Source organism: Moschus berezovskii, chromosome 8 (assembly GCF_049115385.1).
Source record: "Moschus berezovskii isolate FMDL1 chromosome 8, NW_MosBer_1.0, whole genome shotgun sequence".
Taxonomy (NCBI): domain Eukaryota; kingdom Metazoa; phylum Chordata; class Mammalia; order Artiodactyla; family Moschidae; genus Moschus; species Moschus berezovskii.
The window spans coordinates 101,760,807-101,772,895 of NC_142467.1; the positions used below are offsets into that span (position 1 = coordinate 101,760,807).

At 46.9% G+C, this 12,089-nt stretch overlaps 1 long non-coding RNA gene across 3 annotated transcripts in view; it reads right to left on the reverse strand.

Annotated features, from left to right (window-relative positions):
- Positions 1 to 10,510, reverse strand: part of LOC129559243 (uncharacterized) — a 45,625-nt gene extending 35,115 nt beyond the window's left edge. For 2 of the 3 annotated variants that reach the window (XR_008686498.2, XR_008686497.2), the window contains exons 1-2: positions 1,909 to 2,081; positions 1,231 to 1,285 (exon numbers count right to left, since the gene is read on the reverse strand). This is a non-coding gene — a long non-coding RNA (uncharacterized LOC129559243). Of the gene's footprint in view, positions 1 to 1,230; positions 1,286 to 1,908; positions 2,082 to 10,438 lie in introns of those variants that run through there. The other variant, XR_016037969.1, reaches the window with a different exon arrangement.
- Between the last annotated feature and the right edge of the window lie 1,579 nt (positions 10,511 to 12,089).

Consider the following 12,089-nt stretch of genomic DNA (forward strand, 5'->3'; position numbering starts at 1 on the left):
GTGCTGGAAATATACCAGAAACACCCCTTGCGCTCATGGAGTTGATACTCCAGGTAAAGATGTGAATTATAATGATATTAGAAGGTGTTGTATAGAGGGACTTCCCTGGTGGTTCAGTGGTTAAGAATCCACTTCCATTTTGGACTCTGTGGGAGAGGGCGAGGGTGGGATGATTTGGGAGAATGGCATTGAAACATGTGTATTATCATATGTGAAACGAATCGCCAGTCCAGGTTCGATGCATGAGACAGGATGCTCGGGGCTGGTGCACTGGGATGACCCAGAGGGATGGGATGGGGAGGGAGGTGGGTGGGGGGTTCAAGATCGGGAACACATGTCCACATGGGGAGGATTCATGTCAATGTATGGCAAAACCAACTAATATAATATTATAAAGTAATTAGCCTCCAATAAAAGAAAAAAAGGCAAAAAAAAAAAAAGAATCCACTTCCAATGTAGAGGACGTGGGTTTGATCTCTGGTCAGGCAACTAAAATCCCACATGCCACAGCAAGAGGGCCCGTGCACCACAACAAAGACCCAACACAGCCAAAATAATAATAATATTAGGAATAAAGTGTATAGTGTAATAAAGAAAAGTAAGGTGTGGTATAGAAAAAACTAAAGCAGGGGGAAAGGGTGGAGACATTTGAGGAAAGGGAACTGAGTTGCTTTTTCATTTTTTAATATTCATTTATTTATTTGCCTGCACCAGCTTTTAGCTGAGACATGTGAATCCTTAGCTGGGGCACTTGGGACCTAGTTCCCTGACCAGGGACCAAACCTCAGCCCCCTGCCCTGGGAATGGGGGTCTTAGCCACCGGACCGCCAGAGAAGCCCCAAGGAGCTGAGATCTTTTTCACCAGGAGGTGGCATGTGGACAAAGACTTGAGGCAAAAGGAGGAAAATATTTGGGAAAGGCGGAGGGAGCAGCCCGTGCAAGGCCCCGAGGCTGGACTGTGTCGGGCGTGTTTGAGGAGCGGTGAGGAAGCCCGCGTGGCTGCAGGAAATGAGCATGGAGGAGGGTGGGAGGCAGTGGGGCCAAATGTTCAGGGCCCTGTGGGCCACGAGGACTTTGGATTTTTCCCTGAGTGAGATGGGGTCCACAGAGCGTTCTGAGCAGAAGAGAGGCGGGACCTGACCAGACTCGGGAATTCACGGAAAGAATAGATGGTCAGACCCACAAAGCAGCTGTCATAGACACACATAGAGAGGCTGGGCCTCTACTCACCATGATCTCTGCTGATCTGCCCGCTACCATCCTCTCCCCGTGTTTCCCTGAGGTTCTGAAACAGGAGGGAAGAAGGCAGGGCAGAATGTTGAAAAGAATGACGTAGCCCAAGAACTCAACATAAACTGATTGGAACCAAATAGGTCCAAGATGGCAGACAAGCGGACTTCCACTAGACCTTAAACTTCAGTACATGCTCATTGTAACACATCAGCAAGCTAAGGACACACCCACAGGTGCCATGACACTTCCAAGGCTGACCTTCAAAGACCCAAAAGTGGGAGGTGGCCCAATTCTTGGAAATCGCCACCCCTTCCTCAAAATAGATGAATAATCCTCCCACCAGGTGCTGAGAGTAAAGAATCTGCCTGCCAAGAGACTCAGGTTCGATCCCTGGGTCGGGAAGATCCCCTGGAGGAGGAAATGGCAACCCACTCCAGTATTCTTGCCTGGAGAATCTCATGGACAGAGGAGCCTGGCGAGCTACAGTTCATGGGGTCGCAAAGAGTCAGACACGACTGAGCAGCTGAAGCACACGGTCTTCCCACTCATTAGCCTGTGAAATTACGCAGCCCCTGAAAGCTAACCACACCACATGTCGAGGCTGCACTTGCCCTCTATGACATTCCACATTTTCCCTGTGGAGTGTGTTTCATTGTAAATAAATCAACTTCTTACCTATCACTTTGTCTCTCACTGAATTCTTTCTGCAATGAGACATCAAGAACCTGAGTTCCATTAGGTCCCAAAACCAGTTGTGTGATCTCAGTTGGAAGACTGTGTATTTTGGCCAGGTTTGAGCCCCAGCCATGTGGGTTCAGGCCCCAACCTGAGGTGAATGGTTTCAGTTGGGTTTGTGACCTTCTCCCACGACCCACAGGGAGAGGCACGGGTCGGGTGAAGGGCTGGGAGGACAGTATAATACCTCGGGCTTCTCATTCCCGGAAGCCCCCAGCCCCACCCTGATCCAGGGCACACTTGGGCAAGGCTTCTGGGAAAGTGTTTGCTTTCTGCCTTCTGCAGGTTGGTGGGAACAGGAGTGGCTAGGGGAACAAGGACACATGACCTAGCTTGACTGGAGCAGGGCAAGACGGAAGGAAGCTGGTCACTGAGAAACCAACATAACCCAGGAAGTCCTACGGACACAGGGTCTGCCCCCGCAGAGAAGGCACAGGGGTCCAGAGGTTATTTCAGGCTTTGCTGGCACCGGGCTCTGTTTGGATCTCAAGCCAGGGGCTGTAGGAAGGTGGCAAGCCCTGTGGTCTGGCTCGAGTAGAGCTGTTGATGGAAGGGCCGATAAGGACCCTTGAGGCTGGATTTCAGCCGAGAGGTTGGGCAACATCCTGTTTGGGCATCCTGTCTATGGTTTTCTCTCCTGCAGCCCTGCCCTGACCCTGGTGGGAGAATTACAGACAGGCAAGCAGGAGCCAAGTACCCACTCAACCAGAAACCAAAATAACCCCCGTTCGAATTTTCCAAAGAATAGGATATACACATGCAAAAGGAAGAGGAAGGAGAAGGAGAGTGGATGGGGGAAAGCTCTTACCCTCTATTTCCTGTTCTACACAAAAGTCATTCTAAATAGACCGGAGCATGCATGTGTGCTCTGTCATGTCTAGCTCTTTGCGACCCCATGGACTGTAGCCCGCCAGGCTCCTCTGTGCAGGGGATTTTTCAGGCAAGAATACTGGAGTGGGTTGCCATTTCCTCTCTACGGCATCTTCCCACCCAGGGATCAAACCCAAGTCTCCTGCATCTCCTGCATTGGCAGGCAGGTTCTTTGCCACTGAGCCACCTGGGAAATAAACATAAAACCTAAAACTATAGGGAATTCCTTGGAGATCTAGTAGGTTAGGACACTCAGTGCTTTCACTGTTGGGCCTGTTTGGGGAACTAAGATCCCACAAGCTGCACGGTGCAACCAGAACAAACAAAAATTTTTAAAAATCCAAAAGAAAACAAAAACAAAAATTCCCTTAAACTATAAAAGTTCTGGGAGAAAATAAACAGCGCAATCTTTGTGACCTTGGCTTAGGCAAAAAAAATTTAGCTCTATGTCTCCAAAAGCACGTTTTGTAAAAGAAAATATGAATAACTTGGACTTCATTTAAGTGAAATGTTTGGAAAATGAAAAGACAAGTCACAGACCAGGAGAAAATATGTGCGAATCATATATGTGATAAAGGACTTGTATCCATAATAGGTAAAAAGCTCTCAAAACTCAATAATAAGTCTCAACGTCCACTCATGTTTAAGACTCTAAACAAGGTAAAAATAGACGAGATTTTCTAAACTCTGATATAAGGTACCTACCAAAACCTCACAGCAAATATCAAACTTAATTGTGAAATGGTGAAAGATTTCCCTCTGGGATTAGAACAAGAGAAAATGGCCACTATCACCACTTGTCTTCAACACTGCAATAGGGGAACTAGCCAAGGTAATAAAGAAAGAATATAGAAGATTTAAAGATTGAAAAGTGAAAGTGTTAGTTGTGTGTGCTTCTTTGCAAACCCAAGGACTGTAGCCTGCTAGGCTCCTCTGTCCATGGTATTCTCCAGGCAAGAATACTGGAGTGGGTAGCCATTCTGCTCTCCAGGGGATCTTCCTGACCCAGGGATCGAATTTGGGTCTCCTGCATTAGCAGGAAGATTTTTTATCATCTGAGCCACCAGGGAAGTCCATAAAGACTGAAATGCAGAAACTAAAACCTTCACTGTTAGTGAATGACACTATTATGTACATTGCATATATAATAAAATCTACTGCTAGGGGCTTCCCTGGTGGTCCAGTTGCTAAGACTCTGCACTCCCAATGCAGGGGGTCCAGGTTCACTCCCTGGTCAGGGAACTAGATCCCACATGTCACCCTGGCACCATGACTAGACAAGCCTGCAGGCTGCAACAAAGACCCAGCACAGCCCAAAAAGGTAAAATAAAAATGCTTTAAAAAAAAATCTACTGCTAAACTAATAGAACTGAGTGAATTTAACAAAATCGGTCAATTTTTCTTAATAACTAATTTTTACTGGAGTAAATAAAGGTCAATACTTTAAAATAAATTATATTTGTATATATCAGCAACAAGGTATTGAAAATAACTTTTTAAAAAACTAAATAATAAGATACTGTACAACATGGGGAATAGAGGCAAGATTTTATAATAACTATAAGTGTAGTATAACCTTAAAATTATAAATCACTACATAGTATTCCTCTAACAAATAATATTGTACAGAAACTATACTTCAATAAAAAACAAAAACAGGGAACTTCCTGGTGATCCAGTGATTAGAACTCAGCACTTTCACAGCTGCAGCTTGGGTTCAATCCCTGGTTGGAGAACTAAGATTCCACAAACTGTGGAGCATGGCCAAAAAAACAAAACCACAACAAAACCCCACACACACACAAAAAGAAAAAGTTCAATAAAAGAAACTTAAAAACTCAATTTAAGGAACTTCTCTGGTGGTTGAGTGGTTGGGACTCCAAGCTTCCAATGCAGAAGACGTGGGTTCAATTCCTGGTCAGGGAACTGGGATCCTACATGCCCTGCAGCACAGTCAGAAAAGAAAAAAAAAAGTTGCAGCTCTGGGAAACTACTGGATAAAGTGACTAAGAGCAAAAAGGAGAAGAGGGCGACAGAGGCTAAGATGGCTGGGTGACATCACTGATGCAAGGAACATGAACTTGGGCAAACTCCAGGAGATGGGGAGGGAAAGGGAAGCCTGGGTGCTGCAGTCATGGGCTCATGAAGAGTCAGACACGACTGGGCAACTGAACAACGACAGGTGGTCCGATGGCTAAGACTCCATGCTCCCAATGCACAGAGCCCAGGTTCGATCCCTGGTCAGAGAACTGGATCCCACATCCTGCAACTAAGAGTTCGCATGCTACAACTGAAGATCTGGAGTGCTGCAACTAAAACACGTTACACACCACAGTCAAGATGGAAGATCCTGTGTGCTGCGGCTAAGACCGAGTGCAGCCAAATAAATACATGTTTTTAAGCAATTTTAAAAGGTTTTAAACAGATAATTCAGCAAAGAGGATATTTGGATGGCAAATAAAAATAGGAAAAGATACTCAAGATCATTAGTGGTTAGACAAATGCAAATTAAAACCACCATGAGATACCACCGCACACACCATTTGGAAGAGGTAAAATAAAAAAGACTAATAATGCCTAGTATTAGGATATGGAGGTACTGGAATCCTCAATTGCTTGTGGTGTTGAAGTAAAATAGTACCATCGCTTTGGAAAACCATCTGGCAGTGTCTTAAAAAGTTAAACATTTGTGTCCCATATGATCCAGAAATGAAAGCAAACTCCGCACAAAACTTGCATACGAGTCTCCAGAGCAGCCTTATCTGTAATAGCCCAAAGGTGGCAATGACTGAAATGTCTATGAGCTTTTGGTAGGCACCTTATATCTGAATTTAGAAGTTCCCATCTATTTTTACCTTGCTTAGAGTTTTAAATATGAGTGGATATTGGGACATTATTGAGTTTTGAGAGCTTTTTATATATTATGGATACAAGACTTTTATCAGATATTCAGTCTGCTAATGAATAAAAAGAATGTGGTAGATCCATATAATGGAATACTACTCAGCAATGAAAAAGAACAAAGAATTGATAAACACACCAACATGCATGGGTCCCCAACAATATTACCCCAAGTGAAAGAAGCCAGATACAAAATACTACATTTTGTACGATTCCATTTTTGAGAAATTTCTAGAAGAGGCAAAGCCAGAAAGACTGAACACAGACCAGTGGTTGCCTAAACCAGAGAGCAGTGGAGACAGACTATAAAAGGGGAGTGAGAGAGGGGCCTTTCCTGGTGGTCCAGTGGCTAAGACTTTGCACTCCCAATGCACGGGGCCCAGGGTCAGTCCCTGGTCTAGGAACTAAGATTTCACGTGCTCCAACTAAGACCAGGTGTGTGGCCAAATAGATAAAATTTAAGAAAACAAAACAAACCCAAAAGGGAAAGAGAGAACTTTTGAACTGTTGAAAGTGTTCCCAAACACCAGGTTGTGGTGGTGGTTGCATAACACCCTGAATTTACTAAAAATCACCTGACTGCAGATACCAGGTGAATTAAACAAAATATAAATTACACTTCAAGAAAGCTAGATAAAAACTTGCCCCAACCATCTTCAGATGGGATTGTCATCATTCAGTCAGTTAGATCAACAAGTAGCTACTCTTCACACTGGGAGCACAGCGGGGAAGAAAACAAACCAAAAAAAAAAAAAAAAAACCCTGCCTGTGTGAAACTGATGTTCTCCTGAGGAGACAGGAAGCAAGATCAGAAACGAAAATCTACAGAGTTGTCAGATGCTGATGTGTTACGAAAAATTATGCAGTTTTAAGTTGGGGGTCAGGGAAGGTTCTCTGAGGAGGTGATGTTTGAGGAAAGACCTGAAGGAGGTGAAGAGAAAGTCATGCAGAAATCAAGGGTAGAAAGGTACTAGGCAGTGGGGACGGCAGGTACAAAGGCCCTGTGGTAGGAGCATGGCAGAATCAGTGAAGAAACCAGTGGGGGGCAGAAGGAATAGCCAGGGGGAGAGTGGAGGAGGTGAGGACAGGGAGGGGATGGGGCAGAGTGTGCAGAGCCTGGTGGTCCTGGGGAAGACTTTGGCTTTTGCTGTGAGTGAAGTGGGAGCCAAGGAGGGTTCTTGAGCAGGGGAGGGTGTCCTCTGGCCACTGTTGGAGGAGCAGCCTGCAGAGAGGTGAGAGTTTGAGTTGGAAGATCCAGGCAGAGGTGATTGCACTGGTCCATGTGGGAGATGGTTGGGGCTGGGAAGGAGGTGAAAGGTGGTTGCATTATGCATAATTGGGAGCTGGTGGTCAGCAACCCCTAAACCACTGGGTTTGCTGATGCAGGAGAGAGAGAGAGAGAGAAGGGGGAGATGGGGGAAGGAGGAAGAAGGGGCGGGGTGGAGCAAGAAGAAGAAGAAAAAAGAGAAGAAGAAGATGAAAATAGCCTGGAGAGATATGGATGACTTCCAAACTTTTGACCTGAGCCTCTGGGCCACTAAGAAGAAAACTGAGGCTCAGAGAGGTAGGGGATGGGCAGGTTGCGCAGGGATCCAGGGCGGACCTCATCCCCAGGTGAGGCTGACTTGAGAGCCCTGGGGGTGTGAGTGTCACCCCGGGCAGAGCCAGGCGCCTCCCCCTGCTTCCTCTCACCTCCCCATCCTGGTACCCCTTCGAGCTCTGCTCTCCTCATTTTAGTCTTCTTTCCAGAATTTCTCCTCCCTGGGGAATCCAGTCCATGTGCTTCTGATTCCTTTGTCCTGAACTCATATGGTGCGAGCACCCTCCCCCCACCGCCCCCCCGAAAGCCTTATGTGGAAAAGTGTAGAGGCAGTGGCGGGGGAGGGGGCACATTCCTCCGGGGGGATTGGGGGATGGTCAGGGCTGTGTCCAGCAGCCCAGAGGCATCTCCCAGGCGTCCAGCAGTAAAGGAGGCATCTTCCCAGGCTGGGCCAGACCTACTGCCGCCCGGCACATGCTTTCTTTGGGGACTGGCCCACAGCCCCAGCTCCAATTGCCCAGATCTTCCCCCCAGGCCTCCCACGTATTTCCTCCTAAGAGCCATGACTATGGGATTCGGTTCTCCCTCCCTCTCCGTCTCTACGCAGCTCTACCACTTCCCTAGGCCGCCTCCCTGGTGGCCACAGTGGGCCTGGTTCCCCGGCCAGCCCCAAATAGCTGGGGCAGCGCCATTATGTGGCCAGAGCCACAAGGCAGGGATCACATCCTCCCCCATCTTCTGACCTCTGTGTTCCCTCCTCCTCCCCACCACTTGGGGATCTCTGGTCCCCTCCTTCCTCTCCACGTCAGAGGCTTTGGAGAGGTCGCTTTAATTCATTGCCCCTTTGCTGACCGCTAACCCACCAAACCAAGCTCTCATAACAGGGGAGACAGACTGGCCGACGCTTAGAAGCTAATACTTGTAGAGAGGCCTTTCTGGCCATTATTAGATCAGCCCATCCATCTCCGGACGACTCTAAGAAGGAGCAAGATGGGTTCCTGTTCCCGTTTACACACAGGGAGGAGATGTTGCTTGCCCAGGGTTACAGAGCCAGAAAGCAGCTGAGCTGGGACGGTCTCTTGACCACAGATGAGGTCTTGACCTTCCAGAAGCTCTCAATCCAGGCAAGAGAAACAGAAAATAGCAACTGAGCAAGAATATCTTTCAGTGACAAGGGCAATGAAGATCTCAAAGAGGACAGCTGGTTGGGCATGAATCGAGGCTTGGGTTGGAGATTCCCCCAAGACCACCCTCGGGGGAACTTCCCTGGTGGTCCAGTGGTTAAGAATCCACCTCTCGGGCTTCCCTGGTGGCTCAGTGGTAAAGAATCTGCCTGCCAGTTCAGGAGACACTGTTAATTGATTCCTGATCCAGGAGGATCTCATATGCTGCTGAACAACTAAGCCCGTGTGCCACAGCGATGGAGCTAACACTCTAGAGCCCAGGAGCCTCAACTACTGAGCCCAAGCTTCCTAGAGCCCCTGCTCCGCAGCAAAAGAAGCCACTGCAGTGAGAAGTCTGTGTGCCCCTGGAGAGTGGCCCTCATTCGCCACAACTAGAGAAAGCCCGCGCAGCAATGAATACCTAGCACAGCCAAAAAATTAATAAATTTAGCTTCGAAAAGAATCTGCCATGCAAAGCAAGGGATGTGAGTTTGATCCCTGGTCAGGATCCCAGATGCCCTGGAGCAACTAAGCCCCTGGGCCTTGACCAGAGAATTCACACGCTTCAACAAAAGACCCCGCATGATGCAATGAAGATACTGTGTGCGGTAACTAAAACCCAATGCAGCCGAATAAATAAATAAATATTAAAAAAAAAACCCAAAACAAAAAACAGACCTCTCTTGGAGTAAGTGATTCAGGAGGTCTCACAGAGCTCAGAAAAGTTGTTACACTCGCAGTTGCAGTTTATTGCAGGAAAAAAAGATCGAGATTAACATCAGCAAAAAACAGTGGTGCGTGGGGCAGCGTCTCGAGAGACCAGACACAAGTTTCCAGTTGTCCCCTCTGGGTCATGCCGACAGCTCTCAGTTCTGCCAGTAAGGATGTGTGACGACATGCATGGAGTATTGCCAACCAGGGAGACTCACCCCAGCCTCGGTGTCCGATTCATTGAAAAGACCCTGGTGCTGGGAAAGATTGAAGGCAGGAGGAGAAGAGGGTGACAGAGGATGGGATGGCTGGATGGCATCACTGGCTCCATGGACATGAGTTTGAGCAAGCTCTGCGAGTTGGTGATGGACAGGGAAGCCTGGCATGCTGCAGTGCCTGGGGTCGCAAAGTGTCGGACACAACTGAGCAACGGAGAAACAAGCAGCAGTTTCGGCCAGAAGTTAGGAGGGGAACAAGGAATTATAGTACTTGCCATGTTGAAAAAACACATCACTAGCCTCTCCCAGTTGCAGAGCCTGAGACAAGGATTTGAGTGCAGGTGCTTCATTAGAAGGGGATCCTGGACAGCATGAGTGGAGAAAAAGGGAAGTGAGGCAGGGAGGGGCGGACAGGAAATGCTGCAAGTCTGAATGAACACATTTTGCTGTGAACACCTGGGACTCAGTCCCTGTGGGGCACCTCTGACAGAGTGTGTAGAACACACACCTTAGTTATCCCATGTGAGGCGTGCGGGAGCTGGTGTACCGATCCACCGAAAGTGATGAAGGATTATTCCCAGGCATGTTAACGTCCTAAAAGTCCAGACCTGTGGTCCATGGAGAAAGCTCCCAGGCAGAGCATCCTGGGTGTTTGTCAGGGCTGGGACTAGAGTAAGGTGAGCGAGGTGCACAGGTTGATTCTTCCCTCTTCCTCTTCTCTGGGGGCTTCCCTGGTGGCTCAGTGATAAAGAATCCGCCTGCCAATGCAGGGGACTCTGGTTTGATCCCTGGGTCGGGAAGATCCCCTTGGAGAAGGAAATGGCAACCCACTCTAGTATTCCTGCCTGGGAAATCCCACGGACAGAGGAGCCTGGTGCGCTACCATCATGGGGTTGCAAAAGATTTAGACATGACTTAACAACTAACCAACAACAACAAGCTTCACTATGTCTTGGCATATCATTTGGACAGATCCCATCTTCATTTAAAATTTTACCTTTTTATTCATCACAAATGTTTTGCCTTCATTTCAACTATTTAGAACATTGCATTGAAGTAATATTCACCTTGGGACTTCCCGGGTGGTCCAGTGGTTAAGACTCCATGGAGAGAGCCTGGGTTTGATCCCTGGTTAATGCATGCTGCATGGCACAGCCAAAAGAAAAAAAATAGTAATAAAGTTATAAAAATATTCATCTTGACAATAGAGTTCTTTGTCATCCCCTTACATTTTGCTATCTGTGGTGAAAGCCTCACTTCTCACCATGAAATGACACGTGTCATAACTGCTCACTTTTCATTGGGCAAAGCAAGTCATATGGCCACATAAGTGGGTGGGGCAGGTCCTTCTTCCCTTCTGCCTGGAAGTAGAGAAGCTGGAATGGTAGTGACAGACATCAGTGGCCACTGCAGCAGCCCCAGGAGAGATTGAGGAGGAACTGGGTGTTTGAATCTATGTTGGAAGGTCCATATGGGAACAGAAACACATGAGGTTTCAGGATATAATTGGTATTGACTCCGTAGGGGGTCCATTATCTGTCCAAAAGCCTCATGGGCTGGCGGGTCCAGCCTCCATCCCATCTTAACCTCCCACCCTGAGTTTTTAACTAATGTGTTAAAATACACATAACAAAATTTACCATTTTAACCATTTTGGTGACCAGTTCAGGGGCATTACATACATTCACAGTGTTGTACAACCATCACCACTATCCACTCCAGAAGCCTGTGCATCATCCCAAACTGATTCGGTCCCCATGAATAACTCCGTATTCTTCACCCCCCGAGCCCCTGGCACCCACCTTTCTTCTTTCTGCCCCTATGATTTTGACTCTTCTGTGTTGCTATGTGCTTCTAGTTGCTCCACGGAGTGTGGAATCCTCTCGGACCAGGGAGCGAACCGATGGAATTGTGTAGTATTTTTCTTTTTGTGGTAGGCTTATTTGACTCAGCATAATGTCCTCAAGTTTCATCCAAATTGTACTATGTGTTTAAATATCTTTCCTTTTTAAAAAATTTTTAAGTGGTAAAAACATATAACATAAAAGTTACCATCGTAACCATTCTGTGTACAGTTCAGCAGTGTTAAGCATTCAAACATTCACTGGGGTACAATCAGCCACAAGAACTTTTACACCTTGCAAAAGTGACACTCTGTACCCACTGAACAACTCCCTTCCTCCTCCCCTCAGCCCTTAGCAAGGAGTGACGTTCTTCTACAAATCTGACCACTTCATGTGAGTAGAATCATGGGATTTTTGTCCTTTTGCGACTAGCTGATTTCACTTAGTGCTATGTCTTCACCCCTGTGTTATAACTTCCTTCCTCTTAAAGGCTGGATAATATTCCATTACGTGGAGGTACCATGTTTTGTTTATTCATTTGTCCACTTATAGAAACTGGGTTGCTTCCACTTTGGGACTATTATGAATAATGCTGTTATGAAAATGTACGGATGTCTTTTTGAGAACTTGCTTTCAGTTTGGGGAAGTTATACATCCAGAAGTGGTATGCTAATTCTGCTTAATTTTTAAAGGAACTGCCATACTGTTTTCCACAGCATCTGTGCTATTTTACATTCTCACTAATGGCACACGAGGGTTCCAATTTCCCCACATCCTTGCCAACACTTGTTATTTTCTGTTTTGATAGTAGTCATCCTAATGGGTGGGAGCTGGTATCTCACTGTGGTTTTGATTCATATTTCCTTGATGGTTA